Source organism: Tachypleus tridentatus, chromosome 2, assembly GCF_004210375.1.
Source record: "Tachypleus tridentatus isolate NWPU-2018 chromosome 2, ASM421037v1, whole genome shotgun sequence".
Lineage (NCBI taxonomy): Eukaryota > Metazoa > Arthropoda > Merostomata > Xiphosura > Limulidae > Tachypleus > Tachypleus tridentatus.
The window spans coordinates 128,243,212-128,266,229 of NC_134826.1; the positions used below are offsets into that span (position 1 = coordinate 128,243,212).

At 35.9% G+C, this 23,018-nt stretch overlaps 12 non-coding genes across 12 annotated transcripts; all 12 read left to right on the forward strand.

Moving 5' to 3' along the window:
* The first annotated feature begins 724 nt into the window (after positions 1–724).
* TRNAR-UCG (transfer RNA arginine (anticodon UCG)) lies at positions 725–797 on the forward strand. Its single transcript has one exon. It is a non-coding gene; the product is annotated as a tRNA-Arg (tRNA).
* A 1,869-nt stretch (positions 798–2,666) lies between these two features.
* Positions 2,667–2,739, forward strand: TRNAR-UCG (transfer RNA arginine (anticodon UCG)). The gene has a single exon. It is a non-coding gene; the product is annotated as a tRNA-Arg (tRNA).
* Positions 2,740–4,607: 1,868 nt separating this feature from the next.
* TRNAR-UCG (transfer RNA arginine (anticodon UCG)) lies at positions 4,608–4,680 on the forward strand. Its single transcript has one exon. It is a non-coding gene; the product is annotated as a tRNA-Arg (tRNA).
* A 1,844-nt stretch (positions 4,681–6,524) lies between these two features.
* TRNAR-UCG (transfer RNA arginine (anticodon UCG)) lies at positions 6,525–6,597 on the forward strand. The gene has a single exon. It is a non-coding gene; the product is annotated as a tRNA-Arg (tRNA).
* Positions 6,598–8,455: 1,858 nt separating this feature from the next.
* TRNAR-UCG (transfer RNA arginine (anticodon UCG)) lies at positions 8,456–8,528 on the forward strand. Its single transcript has one exon. It is a non-coding gene; the product is annotated as a tRNA-Arg (tRNA).
* Positions 8,529–10,370: 1,842 nt separating this feature from the next.
* Positions 10,371–10,443, forward strand: TRNAR-UCG (transfer RNA arginine (anticodon UCG)). The gene has a single exon. It is a non-coding gene; the product is annotated as a tRNA-Arg (tRNA).
* Positions 10,444–12,307: 1,864 nt separating this feature from the next.
* Positions 12,308–12,380, forward strand: TRNAR-UCG (transfer RNA arginine (anticodon UCG)). The gene has a single exon. It is a non-coding gene; the product is annotated as a tRNA-Arg (tRNA).
* Positions 12,381–14,243: 1,863 nt separating this feature from the next.
* Positions 14,244–14,316, forward strand: TRNAR-UCG (transfer RNA arginine (anticodon UCG)). The gene has a single exon. It is a non-coding gene; the product is annotated as a tRNA-Arg (tRNA).
* Positions 14,317–16,179: 1,863 nt separating this feature from the next.
* On the forward strand, positions 16,180–16,252 carry TRNAR-UCG (transfer RNA arginine (anticodon UCG)). The gene has a single exon. It is a non-coding gene; the product is annotated as a tRNA-Arg (tRNA).
* A 1,861-nt stretch (positions 16,253–18,113) lies between these two features.
* On the forward strand, positions 18,114–18,186 carry TRNAR-UCG (transfer RNA arginine (anticodon UCG)). The gene has a single exon. It is a non-coding gene; the product is annotated as a tRNA-Arg (tRNA).
* A 1,865-nt stretch (positions 18,187–20,051) lies between these two features.
* Positions 20,052–20,124, forward strand: TRNAR-UCG (transfer RNA arginine (anticodon UCG)). The gene has a single exon. It is a non-coding gene; the product is annotated as a tRNA-Arg (tRNA).
* A 1,863-nt stretch (positions 20,125–21,987) lies between these two features.
* TRNAR-UCG (transfer RNA arginine (anticodon UCG)) lies at positions 21,988–22,060 on the forward strand. The gene has a single exon. It is a non-coding gene; the product is annotated as a tRNA-Arg (tRNA).
* Positions 22,061–23,018: the final 958 nt, after the last annotated feature.

Below are 23,018 nucleotides of genomic sequence, written 5' to 3' on the forward strand. Positions count from 1 at the left end.
GGAGAAAGGCATTTTTTACTCGATTTACGACTTAAATTTTTTTATGTAAGTTGAGTACGACTAGATGTTTATGTCAAACATATTCGAGCACAGCTTGACAAAAAAGAAAAAAGGTTTTCTCTTACTTTTATCACTATTTCGTCAGTTGAAAGAGTGATATTTGAAAATAACTCGATGACTTGATAGTAAAACCGTATTTCATTTTTTTTGTGTCTAGAATTGGCAGTGTTTTCAAATCGATTTCTAAGGGCATCTAGTATATCAGAAATTACACTGATACCTTAGTTAGTTGTTGATATGTGTTTGTGTTGTTAAGCGGAATGGGTAGTATACTCTATCAGAAGGAGAATCGAAAGCATATTTTTAGCATTGTAACAGATCACCCATGACGTCGAGCCAACGTGAGGATTTGTTATTGTTCGTTTTTTGTTTTACGTCATGATATCGCAATTTTGTACGAAACCTTTGTAATTATGAGAGGACAAGGAAGATATTTTGGAAGAAGTTTTTGATTTGCCACTCCTACTTCCAAATGTTGTATTGTGCGCACTATTAAACTAAGAGTAGAAGAAGTACTATCTGTGGATATTAAAGTGCTAAAATCCTGGTCTCGTTAGCCGTTTTTGGAAAAATAAATAGTCGGAAGAAAAAGGAAAATGAAAAAAGCGTTACCTGTTAATGTGATAATATTCGAATACACCTAATAGGAAATACAATTCGAAAAGTCCGCGTGGCCTAATGGATAAGGCGTCTGACTTCGGATCAGAAGACTGCAGGTTCGAATCCTGTCGCGGACGACGAGTTACTTATTTTGAGAACGCTGATAAACCTCAATTAGGATGGAATATGCTATAACTAGCACCATCAAGAATTTACTGCTTTTTTCTTAAAGTCTTTGGAAAGAACAGGATTGGATTCAAATACGAAAAGCACTTTTAAAAGACTAAACTATAGTACTGTGAAATAATAATGTCTATGTTGAAGTTTGCGCATTAGATTTCAAAACAATTCCACAGTGTCAGCATTGGAGTCTTATGACGCTAAAATCCGAAATTTCGTTCTAGATGCGGAAATGTACCAGAGAGGTCACTTTTTATCTTTCGACTTAAATAGGACTAAACAAACTCAATACCGAACGGTATTCGATAACGTGAAACATTACCATTCTAATACACTTTTTAGGACGTTCTCCTCACTTCATTTCATCGGAACTCAACATACGGACGTACGATGAACTAGGGTCTCTTCGAGTGTTGATACTGTTCGAGAATTGCACATTATTATTCTAATAAAACACGTTGAGACTTAGATAAAAGAGTAAAGAGTGTCAATCAGTCAGAGAGTGAGATATCTTGCGTGCAATAGACCTCTTCGAAACCCAGTATTCCCTTTAGAATTGTTGTAATTTTAGCTTTATTGAAGAGGAATCGAAAACTATACTATCGTGCAGTTTTCTTTACGAGTGCAAAAGTGTGACGTTTACATCATTAACCTGAAATATAATAATTTCAGTAACATGTACAAACATGTATTATCATAACTAGTTAAGTCTGTAAATGACTCAATACTATATAAGTTTAATATAAATTCCAACATGCGACTAGACCCAGTATTTCTGGGTGGATAAGGCACTCGACTAGAAATCCCAGGGTGGGGGATTTCGAACCCCGTCACACCAAACAAGCTCGGCCTATCAGCAATGGAGTCGTTGTTATATTACCCTCAATCCAACTATTCCTCTGTGAAAAAAAGAAGCCCAGGAGTTTCTGATGAGCGGAAACTTCTAGCTGCTCTCTCTATATTTTTCGCTGCTTAATTTGAGATGACTAGAGCTGATAGGCTTCGATTAACTTTGCGCAAAATTAAAAACAATATATATACGAATGAGACTCTTCAGTTACGCCTAATAACAAAGACGCTTCGATTGCGAAGCCCACTTTTATATTTTTTTTACTCGATTTACGACTTAAATCCTTTTACTAGGTAAGTTGAGTACGACTAGATGTTTATGTCAAACATATTCGAGCACAACTTGAAAAAAAAAGAAAAAGGTTTTTCTCTTTACTTTTATCACTATTTCGTCAGTGAAAAGTGATATTTGAAAATAACTCGATGACTTGATAGTAAAAACCGTATTTCATTTTTTTTGTGTCCTGAATTGGCAGTGTTTCAAAATCGATTTCTAAAGGGCATCTAGTATATCAGAAATTACACTGATACCTTAGTTAGTTGTTGATATGTGTTTGTGTTGTTAAGCGGAATGGGCAGTATATGCTCTATCCAGAAGGAGAATCGAAAGCATATTTTTAGCATTGTAACAGATCACCCATGACGTCGAGCCAACGTGAGGATTTGTTATTGTTCGTTTTTGTTTTACGTCATGATATCGCAATTTTGTACGAAACCTTTGTAATTATGAGAGGACAAGGAAGATATTTTGGAAGAAGTTTTTGATTTGCCACTCCTACTTCGAAATGTTGTATTGTGTGCACTATTAAACTAAGAGTAGAAGAAGTACTATCTGTGGATATTAAAGTGCTAAAATCCTGGTCTCGTTAGCCGTTTTTGGCAAAATAAATAGTCGGAAGAAAAAGGAAAATGAAAAAAGCGTTACCTGTTAATGTGATAATATTCGAATACACCTAATAGGAAATACAATTCGAAAAGTCCGCGTGGCCTAATGGATAAGGCGTCTGACTTCGGATCAGAAGACTGCAGGTTCGAATCCTGTCGCGGACGACGAGTTACTTATTTTGAGAACGCTGATAAACCTCAATGAGGATGGAATATGCTATAACTTGCACCATCAAGAATTTACTGCTTTTCTCTTAAAGTCTTTGGAAAGAACAGGATTGGATTCAAATACGAAAAGCACTTTTAAAAGACTAAACTATAGTACTGTGAAATAATAATGTCTATGTTGAAGTTTGCGCATTAGATTTCAAAACAATTCCACAGTGTCAGCATTGGAGTCTTATGACGCTAAAATCCGAAATTTCGTTCTAGATGCGGAAATGTACCAGAGAGGTCACTTTTTATCTTTCGACTTAAATAGGACTAAACAAACTCAATACCGAACGGTATTCGATAACGTGAAACATTACCATTCTAATACACTTTTTTAGGACGTTCTCCTCACTTCATTTCATCGGAACTCAACATACGGACGTACGATGAACTAGGGTCTCTTCGAGTGTTGATACTGTTCGAGAATTGCACATTATTATTCTAATAAAACACGTTGAGACTTAGATAAAAGAGTAAAGAGTGTCAATCAGTCAGAGAGTGAGATATCTTGCGTGCAATAGACCTCTTCGAAACCCAGTATTCCCTTTAGAATTGTTGTAATTTTAGCTTTATTGAAGAGGAATCGAAAACTATACTATCGTGCAGTTTTCTTTACGAGTGCAAAAGTGTGACGTTTACATCATTAACCTGAAATATAATAATTTCAGTAACATGTACAAACATGTATTATCATAACTAGTTAAGTCTGTAAATGACTCAATACTATATAAGTTTAATATAAATTCCAACATGCGACTAGACCCAGTATTTCTGGGTGGATAAGGCACTCGACTAGAAATCCCAGGGTGGGGGATTTCGAACCCCGTCACACCAAACAAGCTCGGCCTATCAGCAATGGAGTCGTTGTTATATTACCCTCAATCCAACTATTCCTCTGTGAAAAAGAAGCCCAGGAGTTTCTGATGAGCGGAAACTTCTAGCTGCTCTCTCTATATTTTTCGCTGCTTAATTTGAGATGACTAGAGCTGATAGGCTTCGATTAACTTTGCGCAAAATTAAAAAAAATATATATACGAATGAGACTCTTCAGTTACGCCTAATAACAAAGACGCTTCGATTGCGAAGCCCACTTTTATATTTTTTTTACTCGATTTACGACTTAAATCCTTTTACTAGGTAAGTTGAGTACGACTAGATGTTTATGTCAAACATATTCGAGAACAACTTGAAAAAAAAAGAAAAAGGTTTTTCTCTTTACTTTTATCACTATTTCGTCAGTGAAAAGTGATATTTGAAAATAACTCGATGACTTGATAGTAAAAACCGTATTTCATTTTTTTTGTGTCCTGAATTGGCAGTGTTTCAAAATCGATTTCTAAAGGGCATCTAGTATATCAGAAATTACACTGATACCTTAGTTAGTTGTTGATATGTGTTTGTGTTGTTAAGCGGAATGGGCAGTATATGCTCTATCCAGAAGGAGAATCGAAAGCATATTTTTAGCATTGTAACAGATCACCCATGACGTCGAGCCAACGTGAGGATTTGTTATTGTTCGTTTTTGTTTTACGTCATGATATCGCAATTTTGTACGAAACCTTTGTAATTATGAGAGGACAAGGAAGATATTTTGGAAGAAGTTTTTGATTTGCCACTCCTACTTCGAAATGTTGTATTGTGTGCACTATTAAACTAAGAGTAGAAGAAGTACTATCTGTGGATATTAAAGTGCTAAAATCCTGGTCTCGTTAGCCGTTTTTGGAAAAATAAATAGTCGGAAGAAAAAGGAAAATGAAAAAAGCGTTACCTGTTAATGTGATAATATTCGAATACACCTAATAGGAAATACAATTCGAAAAGTCCGCGTGGCCTAATGGATAAGGCGTCTGACTTCGGATCAGAAGACTGCAGGTTCGAATCCTGTCGCGGACGACGAGTTACTTATTTTGAGAACGCTGATAAACCTCAATGAGGATGGAACATGCTATAACTTGCACCATCAAGAATTTACTGCTTTTCTCTTAAAGTCTTTGGAAAGAACAGGATTGGATTCAAATACGAAAAGCACTTTTAAAAGACTAAACTATAGTACTGTGAAATAATAATGTCTATGTTGAAGTTTGCGCATTAGATTTCAAAACAATTCCACAGTGTCAGCATTGGAGTCTTATGACGCTAAAATCCGAAATTTCGTTCTAGATGCGGAAATGTACCAGAGAGGTCACTTTTTTATCTTTCGACTTAAATAGGACTAAACAAACTCAATACCGAACGGTATTCGATAACGTGAAACATTACCATTCTAATACACTTTTAGGACGTTCTCCTCACTTCATTTCATCGGAACTCAACATACGGACGTACGATGAACTAGGGTCTCTTCGAGTGTTGATACTGTTCGAGAATTGCACATTATTATTCTAATAAAACACGTTGAGACTTAGATAAAAGAGTAAAGAGTGTCAATCAGTCAGAGAGTGAGATATCTTGCGTGCAATAGACCTCTTCGAAACCCAGTATTCCCTTTAGAATTGTTGTAATTTTAGCTTTATTGAAGAGGAATCGAAAACTATACTATCGTGCAGTTTTCTTTACGAGTGCAAAAGTGTGACGTTTACATCATTAACCTGAAATATAATAATTTCAGTAACATGTACAAACATGTATTATCATAACTAGTTAAGTCTGTAAATGACTCAATACTATATAAGTTTAATATAAATTCCAACATGCGACTAGACCCAGTATTTCTGGGTGGATAAGGCACTCGACTAGAAATCCCAGGGTGGGGGGATTTCGAACCCCGTCACACCAAACAAGCTCGGCCTATCAGCAATGGAGTCGTTGTTATATTACCCTCAATCCAACTATTCCTCTGTGAAAAAGAAGCCCAGGAGTTTCTGATGAGCGGAAACTTCTAGCTGCTCTCTCTATATTTTTCGCTGCTTAATTTGAGATGACTAGAGCTGATAGGCTTCGATTAACTTTGCGCAAAATTAAAAACAATATATATACGAATGAGACTCTTCAGTTACGCCTAATAACAAAGACGCTTCGATTGCGAAGCCCACTTTTATATTTTTTTTACTCGATTTACGACTTAAATCCTTTTACTAGGTAAGTTGAGTACGACTAGATGTTTATGTCAAACATATTCGAGAACAACTTGATCTTTACTTTTATCACTATTTCGTCAGTGAAAAGTGATATTTGAAAATAACTCGATGACTTGATAGTAAAAACCGTATTTCATTTTTTTTGTGTCCTGAATTGGCAGTGTTTCAAAATCGATTTCTAAAGGGCATCTAGTATATCAGAAATTACACTGATACCTTAGTTAGTTGTTGATATGTGTTTGTGTTGTTAAGCGGAATGGGCAGTATATGCTCTATCCAGAAGGAGAATCGAAAGCATATTTTTAGCATTGTAACAGATCACCCATGACGTCGAGCCAACGTGAGGATTTGTTATTGTTCGTTTTTGTTTTACGTCATGATATCGCAATTTTGTACGAAACCTTTGTAATTATGAGAGGACAAGGAAGATATTTTGGAAGAAGTTTTTGATTTGCCACTCCTACTTCGAAATGTTGTATTGTGTGCACTATTAAACTAAGAGTAGAAGAAGTACTATCTGTGGATATTAAAGTGCTAAAATCCTGGTCTCGTTAGCCGTTTTGGAAAAATAAATAGTCGGAAGAAAAGGAAAATGAAAAAAGCGTTACCTGTTAATGTGATAATATTCGAATACACCTAATAGGAAATACAATTCGAAAAGTCCGCGTGGCCTAATGGATAAGGCGTCTGACTTCGGATCAGAAGACTGCAGGTTCGAATCCTGTCGCGGACGACGAGTTACTTATTTTGAGAACGCTGATAAACCTCAATGAGGATGGAATATGCTATAACTTGCACCATCAAGAATTTACTGCTTTTCTCTTAAAGTCTTTGGAAAGAACAGGATTGGATTCAAATACGAAAAGCACTTTTAAAAGACTAAACTATAGTACTGTGAAATAATAATGTCTATGTTGAAGTTTGCGCATTAGATTTCAAAACAATTCCACAGTGTCAGCATTGGAGTCTTATGACGCTAAAATCCGAAATTTCGTTCTAGATGCGGAAATGTACCAGAGAGGTCACTTTTTATCTTTCGACTTAAATAGGACTAAACAAACTCAATACCGAACGGTATTCGATAACGTGAAACATTACCATTCTAATACACTTTTTTAGGACGTTCTCCTCACTTCATTTCATCGGAACTCAACATACGGACGTACGATGAACTAGGGTCTCTTCGAGTGTTGATACTGTTCGAGAATTGCACATTATTATTCTAATAAAACACGTTGAGACTTAGATAAAAGAGTAAAGAGTGTCAATCAGTCAGAGAGTGAGATATCTTGCGTGCAATAGACCTCTTCGAAACCCAGTATTCCCTTTAGAATTGTTGTAATTTTAGCTTTATTGAAGAGGAATCGAAAACTATACTATCGTGCAGTTTTCTTTACGAGTGCAAAAGTGTGACGTTTACATCATTAACCTGAAATATAATAATTTCAGTAACATGTACAAACATGTATTATCATAACTAGTTAAGTCTGTAAATGACTCAATACTATATAAGTTTAATATAAATTCCAACATGCGACTAGACCCAGTATTTCTGGGTGGATAAGGCACTCGACTAGAAATCCCAGGGTGGGGGATTTCGAACCCCGTCACACCAAACAAGCTCGGCCTATCAGCAATGGAGTCGTTGTTATATTACCCTCAATCCAACTATTCCTCTGTGAAAAAGAAGCCCAGGAGTTTCTGATGAGCGGAAACTTCTAGCTGCTCTCTCTATATTTTTCGCTGCTTAATTTGAGATGACTAGAGCTGATAGGCTTCGATTAACTTTGCGCAAAATTAAAAAAATATATATACGAATGAGACTCTTCAGTTACGCCTAATAACAAAGACGCTTCGATTGCGAAGCCCACTTTTATATTTTTTTACTCGATTTACGACTTAAATCCTTTTACTAGGTAAGTTGAGTACGACTAGATGTTTATGTCAAACATATTCGAGCACAACTTGAAAAAAAAAAAAAAGGTTTTCTCTTTACTTTTATCACTATTTCGTCAGTGAAAAGTGATATTTGAAAATAACTCGATGACTTGATAGTAAAACCGTATTTCATTTTTTTGTGTCCTGAATTGGCAGTGTTTCAAAATCGATTTCTAAAGGGCATCTAGTATATCAGAAATTACACTGATACCTTAGTTAGTTGTTGATATGTGTTTGTGTTGTTAAGCGGAATGGGCAGTATATGCTCTATCAGAAGGAGAATCGAAAGCATATTTTTAGCATTGTAACAGATCACCCATGACGTCGAGCCAACGTGAGGATTTGTTATTGTTCGTTTTTGTTTTACGTCATGATATCGCAATTTTGTACGAAACCTTTGTAATTATGAGAGGACAAGGAAGATATTTTGGAAGAAGTTTTGATTTGCCACTCCTACTTCGAAATGTTGTATTGTGTGCACTATTAAACTAAGAGTAGAAGAAGTACTATCTGTGGATATTAAAGTGCTAAAATCCTGGTCTCGTTAGCCGTTTTGGAAAAATAAATAGTCGGAAGAAAAGGAAAATGAAAAAAGCGTTACCTGTTAATGTGATAATATTCGAATACACCTAATAGGAAATACAATTCGAAAAGTCCGCGTGGCCTAATGGATAAGGCGTCTGACTTCGGATCAGAAGACTGCAGGTTCGAATCCTGTCGCGGACGACGAGTTACTTATTTTGAGAACGCTGATAAACCTCAATGAGGATGGAATATGCTATAACTTGCACCATCAAGAATTTACTGCTTTTCTCTTAAAGTCTTTGGAAAGAACAGGATTGGATTCAAATACGAAAAGCACTTTTAAAAGACTAAACTATAGTACTGTGAAATAATAATGTCTATGTTGAAGTTTGCGCATTAGATTTCAAAACAATTCCACAGTGTCAGCATTGGAGTCTTATGACGCTAAAATCCGAAATTTCGTTCTAGATGCGGAAATGTACCAGAGAGGTCACTTTTTATCTTTCGACTTAAATAGGACTAAACAAACTCAATACCGAACGGTATTCGATAACGTGAAACATTACCATTCTAATACACTTTTTTAGGACGTTCTCCTCACTTCATTTCATCGGAACTCAACATACGGACGTACGATGAACTAGGGTCTCTTCGAGTGTTGATACTGTTCGAGAATTGCACATTATTATTCTAATAAAACACGTTGAGACTTAGATAAAAGAGTAAAGAGTGTCAATCAGTCAGAGAGTGAGATATCTTGCGTGCAATAGACCTCTTCGAAACCCAGTATTCCCTTTAGAATTGTTGTAATTTTAGCTTTATTGAAGAGGAATCGAAAACTATACTATCGTGCAGTTTTCTTTACGAGTGCAAAAGTGTGACGTTTACATCATTAACCTGAAATATAATAATTTCAGTAACATGTACAAACATGTATTATCATAACTAGTTAAGTCTGTAAATGACTCAATACTATATAAGTTTAATATAAATTCCAACATGCGACTAGACCCAGTATTTCTGGGTGGATAAGGCACTCGACTAGAAATCCCAGGGTGGGGGATTTCGAACCCCGTCACACCAAACAAGCTCGGCCTATCAGCAATGGAGTCGTTGTTATATTACCCTCAATCCAACTATTCCTCTGTGAAAAAGAAGCCCAGGAGTTTCTGATGAGCGGAAACTTCTAGCTGCTCTCTCTATATTTTTCGCTGCTTAATTTGAGATGACTAGAGCTGATAGGCTTCGATTAACTTTGCGCAAAATTAAAAACAATATATATACGAATGAGACTCTTCAGTTACGCCTAATAACAAAGACGCTTCGATTGCGAAGCCCACTTTTATATTTTTTTTACTCGATTTACGACTTAAATCCTTTTACTAGGTAAGTTGAGTACGACTAGATGTTTATGTCAAACATATTCGAGCACAACTTGATCTTTACTTTTATCACTATTTCGTCAGTGAAAAGTGATATTTGAAAATAACTCGATGACTTGATAGTAAAAACCGTATTTCATTTTTTTGTGTCCTGAATTGGCAGTGTTTCAAAATCGATTTCTAAAGGGCATCTAGTATATCAGAAATTACACTGATACCTTAGTTAGTTGTTGATATGTGTTTGTGTTGTTAAGCGGAATGGGCAGTATATGCTCTATCAGAAGGAGAATCGAAAGCATATTTTTAGCATTGTAACAGATCACCCATGACGTCGAGCCAACGTGAGGATTTGTTATTGTTCGTTTTTGTTTTACGTCATGATATCGCAATTTTGTACGAAACCTTTGTAATTATGAGAGGACAAGGAAGATATTTTGGAAGAAGTTTTTGATTTGCCACTCCTACTTCGAAATGTTGTATTGTGTGCACTATTAAACTAAGAGTAGAAGAAGTACTATCTGTGGATATTAAAGTGCTAAAATCCTGGTCTCGTTAGCCGTTTTGGAAAAATAAATAGTCGGAAGAAAAGGAAAATGAAAAAAGCGTTACCTGTTAATGTGATAATATTCGAATACACCTAATAGGAAATACAATTCGAAAAGTCCGCGTGGCCTAATGGATAAGGCGTCTGACTTCGGATCAGAAGACTGCAGGTTCGAATCCTGTCGCGGACGACGAGTTACTTATTTTGAGAACGCTGATAAACCTCAATGAGGATGGAATATGCTATAACTTGCACCATCAAGAATTTACTGCTTTTCTCTTAAAGTCTTTGGAAAGAACAGGATTGGATTCAAATACGAAAAGCACTTTTAAAAGACTAAACTATAGTACTGTGAAATAATAATGTCTATGTTGAAGTTTGCGCATTAGATTTCAAAACAATTCCACAGTGTCAGCATTGGAGTCTTATGACGCTAAAATCCGAAATTTCGTTCTAGATGCGGAAATGTACCAGAGAGGTCACTTTTTATCTTTCGACTTAAATAGGACTAAACAAACTCAATACCGAACGGTATTCGATAACGTGAAACATTACCATTCTAATACACTTTTTTAGGACGTTCTCCTCACTTCATTTCATCGGAACTCAACATACGGACGTACGATGAACTAGGGTCTCTTCGAGTGTTGATACTGTTCGAGAATTGCACATTATTATTCTAATAAAACACGTTGAGACTTAGATAAAAGAGTAAAGAGTGTCAATCAGTCAGAGAGTGAGATATCTTGCGTGCAATAGACCTCTTCGAAACCCAGTATTCCCTTTAGAATTGTTGTAATTTTAGCTTTATTGAAGAGGAATCGAAAACTATACTATCGTGCAGTTTTCTTTACGAGTGCAAAAGTGTGACGTTTACATCATTAACCTGAAATATAATAATTTCAGTAACATGTACAAACATGTATTATCATAACTAGTTAAGTCTGTAAATGACTCAATACTATATAAGTTTAATATAAATTCCAACATGCGACTAGACCCAGTATTTCTGGGTGGATAAGGCACTCGACTAGAAATCCCAGGGTGGGGGATTTCGAACCCCGTCACACCAAACAAGCTCGGCCTATCAGCAATGGAGTCGTTGTTATATTACCCTCAATCCAACTATTCCTCTGTGAAAAAGAAGCCCAGGAGTTTCTGATGAGCGGAAACTTCTAGCTGCTCTCTCTATATTTTTCGCTGCTTAATTTGAGATGACTAGAGCTGATAGGCTTCGATTAACTTTGCGCAAAATTAAAAAAATATATATACGAATGAGACTCTTCAGTTACGCCTAATAACAAAGACGCTTCGATTGCGAAGCCCACTTTTATATTTTTTTTACTCGATTTACGACTTAAATCCTTTTACTAGGTAAGTTGAGTACGACTAGATGTTTATGTCAAACATATTCGAGCACAACTTGAAAAAAAAAAAAAAGGTTTTTCTCTTTACTTTTATCACTATTTCGTCAGTGAAAAGTGATATTTGAAAATAACTCGATGACTTGATAGTAAAAACCGTATTTCATTTTTTTTGTGTCCTGAATTGGCAGTGTTTCAAAATCGATTTCTAAAGGGCATCTAGTATATCAGAAATTACACTGATACCTTAGTTAGTTGTTGATATGTGTTTGTGTTGTTAAGCGGAATGGGCAGTATATGCTCTATCAGAAGGAGAATCGAAAGCATATTTTTAGCATTGTAACAGATCACCCATGACGTCGAGCCAACGTGAGGATTTGTTATTGTTCGTTTTTGTTTTACGTCATGATATCGCAATTTTGTACGAAACCTTTGTAATTATGAGAGGACAAGGAAGATATTTTGGAAGAAGTTTTTGATTTGCCACTCCTACTTCGAAATGTTGTATTGTGTGCACTATTAAACTAAGAGTAGAAGAAGTACTATCTGTGGATATTAAAGTGCTAAAATCCTGGTCTCGTTAGCCGTTTTTGGAAAAATAAATAGTCGGAAGAAAAGGAAAATGAAAAAAGCGTTACCTGTTAATGTGATAATATTCGAATACACCTAATAGGAAATACAATTCGAAAAGTCCGCGTGGCCTAATGGATAAGGCGTCTGACTTCGGATCAGAAGACTGCAGGTTCGAATCCTGTCGCGGACGACGAGTTACTTATTTTGAGAACGCTGATAAACCTCAATGAGGATGGAATATGCTATAACTTGCACCATCAAGAATTTACTGCTTTTCTCTTAAAGTCTTTGGAAAGAACAGGATTGGATTCAAATACGAAAAGCACTTTTAAAGACTAAACTATAGTACTGTGAAATAATAATGTCTATGTTGAAGTTTGCGCATTAGATTTCAAAACAATTCCACAGTGTCAGCATTGGAGTCTTATGACGCTAAAATCCGAAATTTCGTTCTAGATGCGGAAATGTACCAGAGAGGTCACTTTTTATCTTTCGACTTAAATAGGACTAAACAAACTCAATACCGAACGGTATTCGATAACGTGAAACATTACCATTCTAATACACTTTTTTAGGACGTTCTCCTCACTTCATTTCATCGGAACTCAACATACGGACGTACGATGAACTAGGGTCTCTTCGAGTGTTGATACTGTTCGAGAATTGCACATTATTATTCTAATAAAACACGTTGAGACTTAGATAAAAGAGTAAAGAGTGTCAATCAGTCAGAGAGTGAGATATCTTGCGTGCAATAGACCTCTTCGAAACCCAGTATTCCCTTTAGAATTGTTGTAATTTTAGCTTTATTGAAGAGGAATCGAAAACTATACTATCGTGCAGTTTTCTTTACGAGTGCAAAAGTGTGACGTTTACATCATTAACCTGAAATATAATAATTTCAGTAACATGTACAAACATGTATTATCATAACTAGTTAAGTCTGTAAATGACTCAATACTATATAAGTTTAATATAAATTCCAACATGCGACTAGACCCAGTATTTCTGGGTGGATAAGGCACTCGACTAGAAATCCCAGGGTGGGGGATTTCGAACCCCGTCACACCAAACAAGCTCGGCCTATCAGCAATGGAGTCGTTGTTATATTACCCTCAATCCAACTATTCCTCTGTGAAAAAGAAGCCCAGGAGTTTCTGATGAGCGGAAACTTCTAGCTGCTCTCTCTATATTTTTCGCTGCTTAATTTGAGATGACTAGAGCTGATAGGCTTCGATTAACTTTGCGCAAAATTAAAAAAATATATATACGAATGAGACTCTTCAGTTACGCCTAATAACAAAGACGCTTCGATTGCGAAGCCCACTTTTATATTTTTTTTACTCGATTTACGACTTAAATCCTTTTACTAGGTAAGTTGAGTACGACTAGATGTTTATGTCAAACATATTCGAGCACAACTTGAAAAAAAAGAAAAAGGTTTTCTCTTTACTTTTATCACTATTTCGTCAGTGAAAAGTGATATTTGAAAATAACTCGATGACTTGATAGTAAAAACCGTATTTCATTTTTTTTGTGTCCTGAATTGGCAGTGTTTCAAAATCGATTTCTAAAGGGCATCTAGTATATCAGAAATTACACTGATACCTTAGTTAGTTGTTGATATGTGTTTGTGTTGTTAAGCGGAATGGGCAGTATATGCTCTATCAGAAGGAGAATCGAAAGCATATTTTTAGCATTGTAACAGATCACCCATGACGTCGAGCCAACGTGAGGATTTGTTATTGTTCGTTTTTGTTTTACGTCATGATATCGCAATTTTGTACGAAACCTTTGTAATTATGAGAGGACAAGGAAGATATTTTGGAAGAAGTTTTTGATTTGCCACTCCTACTTCGAAATGTTGTATTGTGTGCACTATTAAACTAAGAGTAGAAGAAGTACTATCTGTGGATATTAAAGTGCTAAAATCCTGGTCTCGTTAGCCGTTTTTGGAAAAATAAATAGTCGGAAGAAAAAGGAAAATGAAAAAAGCGTTACCTGTTAATGTGATAATATTCGAATACACCTAATAGGAAATACAATTCGAAAAGTCCGCGTGGCCTAATGGATAAGGCGTCTGACTTCGGATCAGAAGACTGCAGGTTCGAATCCTGTCGCGGACGACGAGTTACTTATTTTGAGAACGCTGATAAACCTCAATGAGGATGGAATATGCTATAACTTGCACCATCAAGAATTTACTGCTTTTCTCTTAAAGTCTTTGGAAAGAACAGGATTGGATTCAAATACGAAAAGCACTTTTAAAAGACTAAACTATAGTACTGTGAAATAATAATGTCTATGTTGAAGTTTGCGCATTAGATTTCAAAACAATTCCACAGTGTCAGCATTGGAGTCTTATGACGCTAAAATCCGAAATTTCGTTCTAGATGCGGAAATGTACCAGAGAGGTCACTTTTTATCTTTCGACTTAAATAGGACTAAACAAACTCAATACCGAACGGTATTCGATAACGTGAAACATTACCATTCTAATACACTTTTTTAGGACGTTCTCCTCACTTCATTTCATCGGAACTCAACATACGGACGTACGATGAACTAGGGTCTCTTCGAGTGTTGATACTGTTCGAGAATTGCACATTATTATTCTAATAAAACACGTTGAGACTTAGATAAAAGAGTAAAGAGTGTCAATCAGTCAGAGAGTGAGATATCTTGCGTGCAATAGACCTCTTCGAAACCCAGTATTCCCTTTAGAATTGTTGTAATTTTAGCTTTATTGAAGAGGAATCGAAAACTATACTATCGTGCAGTTTTCTTTACGAGTGCAAAAGTGTGACGTTTACATCATTAACCTGAAATATAATAATTTCAGTAACATGTACAAACATGTATTATCATAACTAGTTAAGTCTGTAAATGACTCAATACTATATAAGTTTAATATAAATTCCAACATGCGACTAGACCCAGTATTTCTGGGTGGATAAGGCACTCGACTAGAAATCCCAGGGTGGGGGATTTCGAACCCCGTCACACCAAACAAGCTCGGCCTATCAGCAATGGAGTCGTTGTTATATTACCCTCAATCCAACTATTCCTCTGTGAAAAAGAAGCCCAGGAGTTTCTGATGAGCGGAAACTTCTAGCTGCTCTCTCTATATTTTTCGCTGCTTAATTTGAGATGACTAGAGCTGATAGGCTTCGATTAACTTTGCGCAAAATTAAAAAAATATATATACGAATGAGACTCTTCAGTTACGCCTAATAACAAAGACGCTTCGATTGCGAAGCCCACTTTTATATTTTTTTACTCGATTTACGACTTAAATCCTTTTACTAGGTAAGTTGAGTACGACTAGATGTTTATGTCAAACATATTCGAGCACAACTTGAAAAAAAAAAAAAAGGTTTTCTCTTTACTTTTATCACTATTTCGTCAGTGAAAAGTGATATTTGAAAATAACTCGATGACTTGATAGTAAAAACCGTATTTCATTTTTTTTGTGTCCTGAATTGGCAGTGTTTCAAAATCGATTTCTAAAGGGCATCTAGTATATCAGAAATTACACTGATACCTTAGTTAGTTGTTGATATGTGTTTGTGTTGTTAAGCGGAATGGGCAGTATATGCTCTATCAGAAGGAGAATCGAAAGCATATTTTTAGCATTGTAACAGATCACCCATGACGTCGAGCCAACGTGAGGATTTGTTATTGTTCGTTTTTGTTTTACGTCATGATATCGCAATTTTGTACGAAACCTTTGTAATTATGAGAGGACAAGGAAGATATTTTGGAAGAAGTTTTTGATTTGCCACTCCTACTTCGAAATGTTGTATTGTGTGCACTATTAAACTAAGAGTAGAAGAAGTACTATCTGTGGATATTAAAGTGCTAAAATCCTGGTCTCGTTAGCCGTTTTTGGAAAAATAAATAGTCGGAAGAAAAAGGAAAATGAAAAAAGCGTTACCTGTTAATGTGATAATATTCGAATACACCTAATAGGAAATACAACTCGAAAAGTCCGCGTGGCCTAATGGATAAGGCGTCTGACTTCGGATCAGAAGACTGCAGGTTCGAATCCTGTCGCGGACGACGAGTTACTTATTTTGAGAACGCTGATAAACCTCAATGAGGATGGAATATGCTATAACTTGCACCATCAAGAATTTACTGCTTTTCTCTTAAAGTCTTTGGAAAGAACAGGATTGGATTCAAATACGAAAAGCACTTTTAAAAGACTAAACTATAGTACTGTGAAATAATAATGTCTATGTTGAAGTTTGCGCATTAGATTTCAAAACAATTCCACAGTGTCAGCATTGGAGTCTTATGACGCTAAAATCCGAAATTTCGTTCTAGATGCGGAAATGTACCAGAGAGGTCACTTTTTATCTTTCGACTTAAATAGGACTAAACAAACTCAATACCGAACGGTATTCGATAACGTGAAACATTACCATTCTAATACACTTTTTTAGACGTTCTCCTCACTTCATTTCATCGGAACTCAACATACGGACGTACGATGAACTAGGGTCTCTTCGAGTGTTGATACTGTTCGAGAATTGCACATTATTATTCTAATAAAACACGTTGAGACTTAGATAAAAGAGTAAAGAGTGTCAATCAGTCAGAGAGTGAGATATCTTGCGTGCAATAGACCTCTTCGAAACCCAGTATTCCCTTTAGAATTGTTGTAATTTTAGCTTTATTGAAGAGGAATCGAAAACTATACTATCGTGCAGTTTTCTTTACGAGTGCAAAAGTGTGACGTTTACATCATTAACCTGAAATATAATAATTTCAGTAACATGTACAAACATGTATTATCATAACTAGTTAAGTCTGTAAATGACTCAATACTATATAAGTTTAATATAAATTCCAACATGCGACTAGACCCAGTATTTCTGGGTGGATAAGGCACTCGACTAGAAATCCCAGGGTGGGGGATTTCGAACCCCGTCACACCAAACAAGCTCGGCCTATCAGCAATGGAGTCGTTGTTATATTACCCTCAATCCAACTATTCCTCTGTGAAAAAGAAGCCCAGGAGTTTCTGATGAGCGGAAACTTCTAGCTGCTCTCTCTATATTTTTCGCTGCTTAATTTGAGATGACTAGAGCTGATAGGCTTCGATTAACTTTGCGCAAAATTAAAACAATATATATACGAATGAGACTCTTCAGTTACGCCTAATAACAAAGACGCTTCGATTGCGAAGCCCACTTTTATATTTTTTTTACTCGATTTACGACTTAAATCCTTTTACTAGGTAAGTTGAGTACGACTAGATGTTTATGTCAAACATATTCGAGCACAACTTGAAAAAAAAAGAAAAGGTTTTCTCTTTACTTTTATCACTATTTCGTCAGTGAAAAGTGATATTTGAAAATAACTCGATGACTTGATAGTAAAAACCGTATTTCATTTTTTTTGTGTCCTGAATTGGCAGTGTTTCAAAATCGATTTCTAAAGGGCATCTAGTATATCAGAAATTACACTGATACCTTAGTTAGTTGTTGATATGTGTTTGTGTTGTTAAGCGGAATGGGCAGTATATGCTCTATCAGAAGGAGAATCGAAAGCATATTTTTAGCATTGTAACAGATCACCCATGACGTCGAGCCAACGTGAGGATTTGTTATTGTTCGTTTTTGTTTTACGTCATGATATCGCAATTTTGTACGAAACCTTTGTAATTATGAGAGGACAAGGAAGATATTTTGGAAGAAGTTTTTGATTTGCCACTCCTACTTCGAAATGTTGTATTGTGTGCACTATTAAACTAAGAGTAGAAGAAGTACTATCTGTGGATATTAAAGTGCTAAAATCCTGGTCTCGTTAGCCGTTTTGGAAAAATAAATAGTCGGAAGAAAAGGAAAATGAAAAAAGCGTTACCTGTTAATGTGATAATATTCGAATACACCTAATAGGAAATACAACTCGAAAAGTCCGCGTGGCCTAATGGATAAGGCGTCTGACTTCGGATCAGAAGACTGCAGGTTCGAATCCTGTCGCGGACGACGAGTTACTTATTTTGAGAACGCTGATAAACCTCAATGAGGATGGAATATGCTATAACTTGCACCATCAAGAATTTACTGCTTTTCTCTTAAAGTCTTTGGAAAGAACAGGATTGGATTCAAATACGAAAAGCACTTTTAAAAGACTAAACTATAGTACTGTGAAATAATAATGTCTATGTTGAAGTTTGCGCATTAGATTTCAAAACAATTCCACAGTGTCAGCATTGGAGTCTTATGACGCTAAAATCCGAAATTTCGTTCTAGATGCGGAAATGTACCAGAGAGGTCACTTTTTATCTTTCGACTTAAATAGGACTAAACAAACTCAATACCGAACGGTATTCGATAACGTGAAACATTACCATTCTAATACACTTTTTTAGGACGTTCTCCTCACTTCATTTCATCGGAACTCAACATACGGACGTACGATGAACTAGGGTCTCTTCGAGTGTTGATACTGTTCGAGAATTGCACATTATTATTCTAATAAAACACGTTGAGACTTAGATAAAAGAGTAAAGAGTGTCAATCAGTCAGAGAGTGAGATATCTTGCGTGCAATAGACCTCTTCGAAACCCAGTATTCCCTTTAGAATTGTTGTAATTTTAGCTTTATTGAAGAGGAATCGAAAACTATACTATCGTGCAGTTTTCTTTACGAGTGCAAAAGTGTGACGTTTACATCATTAACCTGAAATATAATAATTTCAGTAACATGTACAAACATGTATTATCATAACTAGTTAAGTCTGTAAATGACTCAATACTATATAAGTTTAATATAAATTCCAACATGCGACTAGACCCAGTATTTCTGGGTGGATAAGGCACTCGACTAGAAATCCCAGGGTGGGGGATTTCGAACCCCGTCACACCAAACAAGCTCGGCCTATCAGCAATGGAGTCGTTGTTATATTACCCTCAATCCAACTATTCCTCTGTGAAAAAGAAGCCCAGGAGTTTCTGATGAGCGGAAACTTCTAGCTGCTCTCTCTATATTTTTCGCTGCTTAATTTGAGATGACTAGAGCTGATAGGCTTCGATTAACTTTGCGCAAAATTAAAAACAATATATATACGAATGAGACTCTTCAGTTACGCCTAATAACAAAGACGCTTCGATTGCGAAGCCCACTTTTATATTTTTTTACTCGATTTACGACTTAAATCCTTTTACTAGGTAAGTTGAGTACGACTAGATGTTTATGTCAAACATATTCGAGCACAACTTGAAAAAAAAAGAAAAAGGTTTTTCTCTTTACTTTTATCACTATTTCGTCAGTGAAAAGTGATATTTGAAAATAACTCGATGACTTGATAGTAAAAACCGTATTTCATTTTTTTTGTGTCCTGAATTGGCAGTGTTTCAAAATCGATTTCTAAAGGGCATCTAGTATATCAGAAATTACACTGATACCTTAGTTAGTTGTTGATATGTGTTTGTGTTGTTAAGCGGAATGGGCAGTATATGCTCTATCAGAAGGAGAATCGAAAGCATATTTTTAGCATTGTAACAGATCACCCATGACGTCGAGCCAACGTGAGGATTTGTTATTGTTCGTTTTTGTTTTACGTCATGATATCGCAATTTTGTACGAAACCTTTGTAATTATGAGAGGACAAGGAAGATATTTTGGAAGAAGTTTTTGATTTGCCACTCCTACTTCGAAATGTTGTATTGTGTGCACTATTAAACTAAGAGTAGAAGAAGTACTATCTGTGGATATTAAAGTGCTAAAATCCTGGTCTCGTTAGCCGTTTTTGGAAAAATAAATAGTCGGAAGAAAAGGAAAATGAAAAAAGCGTTACCTGTTAATGTGATAATATTCGAATACACCTAATAGGAAATACAACTCGAAAAGTCCGCGTGGCCTAATGGATAAGGCGTCTGACTTCGGATCAGAAGACTGCAGGTTCGAATCCTGTCGCGGACGACGAGTTACTTATTTTGAGAACGCTGATAAACCTCAATGAGGATGGAATATGCTATAACTTGCACCATCAAGAATTTACTGCTTTTCTCTTAAAGTCTTTGGAAAGAACAGGATTGGATTCAAATACGAAAAGCACTTTTAAAAGACTAAACTATAGTACTGTGAAATAATAATGTCTATGTTGAAGTTTGCGCATTAGATTTCAAAACAATTCCACAGTGTCAGCATTGGAGTCTTATGACGCTAAAATCCGAAATTTCGTTCTAGATGCGGAAATGTACCAGAGAGGTCACTTTTTATCTTTCGACTTAAATAGGACTAAACAAACTCAATACCGAACGGTATTCGATAACGTGAAACATTACCATTCTAATACACTTTTTTAGGACGTTCTCCTCACTTCATTTCATCGGAACTCAACATACGGACGTACGATGAACTAGGGTCTCTTCGAGTGTTGATACTGTTCGAGAATTGCACATTATTATTCTAATAAAACACGTTGAGACTTAGATAAAAGAGTAAAGAGTGTCAATCAGTCAGAGAGTGAGATATCTTGCGTGCAATAGACCTCTTCGAAACCCAGTATTCCCTTTAGAATTGTTGTAATTTTAGCTTTATTGAAGAGGAATCGAAAACTATACTATCGTGCAGTTTTCTTTACGAGTGCAAAAGTGTGACGTTTACATCATTAACCTGAAATATAATAATTTCAGTAACATGTACAAACATGTATTATCATAACTAGTTAAGTCTGTAAATGACTCAATACTATATAAGTTTAATATAAATTCCAACATGCGACTAGACCCAGTATTTCTGGGTGGATAAGGCACTCGACTAGAAATCCCAGGGTGGGGGATTTCGAACCCCGTCACACCAAACAAGCTCGGCCTATCAGCAATGGAGTCGTTGTTATATTACCCTCAATCCAACTATTCCTCTGTGAAAAAGAAGCCCAGGAGTTTCTGATGAGCGGAAACTTCTAGCTGCTCTCTCTATATTTTTCGCTGCTTAATTTGAGATGACTAGAGCTGATAGGCTTCGATTAACTTTGCGCAAAATTAAAAAAATATATATACGAATGAGACTCTTCAGTTACGCCTAATAACAAAGACGCTTCGATTGCGAAGCCCACTTTTATATTTTTTTACTCGATTTACGACTTAAATCCTTTTACTAGGTAAGTTGAGTACGACTAGATGTTTATGTCAAACATATTCGAGCACAACTTGAAAAAAAAGAAAAAGGTTTTTCTCTTTACTTTTATCACTATTTCGTCAGTGAAAAGTGATATTTGAAAATAACTCGATGACTTGATAGTAAAAACCGTATTTCATTTTTTTGTGTCCTGAATTGGCAGTGTTTCAAAATCGATTTCTAAAGGGCATCTAGTATATCAGAAATTACACTGATACCTTAGTTAGGGTTTGATATGTGTTTGTGTTGTTAAGCGGAATGGGCAGTATATGCTCTATCAGAAGGAGAATCGAAAGCATATTTTTAGCATTGTAACAGATCACCCATGACGTCGAGCCAACGTGAGGATTTGTTATTGTTCGTTTTTGTTTTACGTCATGATATCGCAATTTTGTACGAAACCTTTGTAATTATGAGAGGACAAGGAAGATATTTTGGAAGAAGTTTTTGATTTGCCACTCCTACTTCGAAATGTTGTATTGTGTGCACTATTAAACTAAGAGTAGAAGAAGTACTATCTGTGGATATTAAAGTGCTAAAATCCTGGTCTCGTTAGCCGTTTTTGGAAAAATAAATAGTCGGAAGAAAAAGGAAAATGAAAAAAGCGTTACCTGTTAATGTGATAATATTCGAATACACCTAATAGGAAATACAACTCGAAAAGTCCGCGTGGCCTAATGGATAAGGCGTCTGACTTCGGATCAGAAGACTGCAGGTTCGAATCCTGTCGCGGACGACGAGTTACTTATTTTGAGAACGCTGATAAACCTCAATGAGGATGGAATATGCTATAACTTGCACCATCAAGAATTTACTGCTTTTCTCTTAAAGTCTTTGGAAAGAACAGGATTGGATTCAAATACGAAAAGCACTTTTAAAAGACTAAACTATAGTACTGTGAAATAATAATGTCTATGTTGAAGTTTGCGCATTAGATTTCAAAACAATTCCACAGTGTCAGCATTGGAGTCTTATGACGCTAAAATCCGAAATTTCGTTCTAGATGCGGAAATGTACCAGAGAGGTCACTTTTTATCTTTCGACTTAAATAGGACTAAACAAACTCAATACCGAACGGTATTCGATAACGTGAAACATTACCATTCTAATACACTTTTTTAGGACGTTCTCCTCACTTCATTTCATCGGAACTCAACATACGGACGTACGATGAACTAGGGTCTCTTCGAGTGTTGATACTGTTCGAGAATTGCACATTATTATTCTAATAAAACACGTTGAGACTTAGATAAAAGAGTAAAGAGTGTCAATCAGTCAGAGAGTGAGATATCTTGCGTGCAATAGACCTCTTCGAAACCCAGTATTCCCTTTAGAATTGTTGTAATTTTAGCTTTATTGAAGAGGAATCGAAAACTATACTATCGTGCAGTTTTCTTTACGAGTGCAAAAGTGTGACGTTTACATCATTAACCTGAAATATAATAATTTCAGTAACATGTACAAACATGTATTATCATAACTAGTTAAGTCTGTAAATGACTCAATACTATATAAGTTTAATATAAATTCCAACATGCGACTAGACCCAGTATTTCTGGGTGGATAAGGCACTCGACTAGAAATCCCAGGGTGGGGGATTTCGAACCCCGTCACACCAAACAAGCTCGGCCTATCAGCAATGGAGTCGTTGTTATATTACCCTCAATCCAACTATTCCTCTGTGAAAAAGAAGC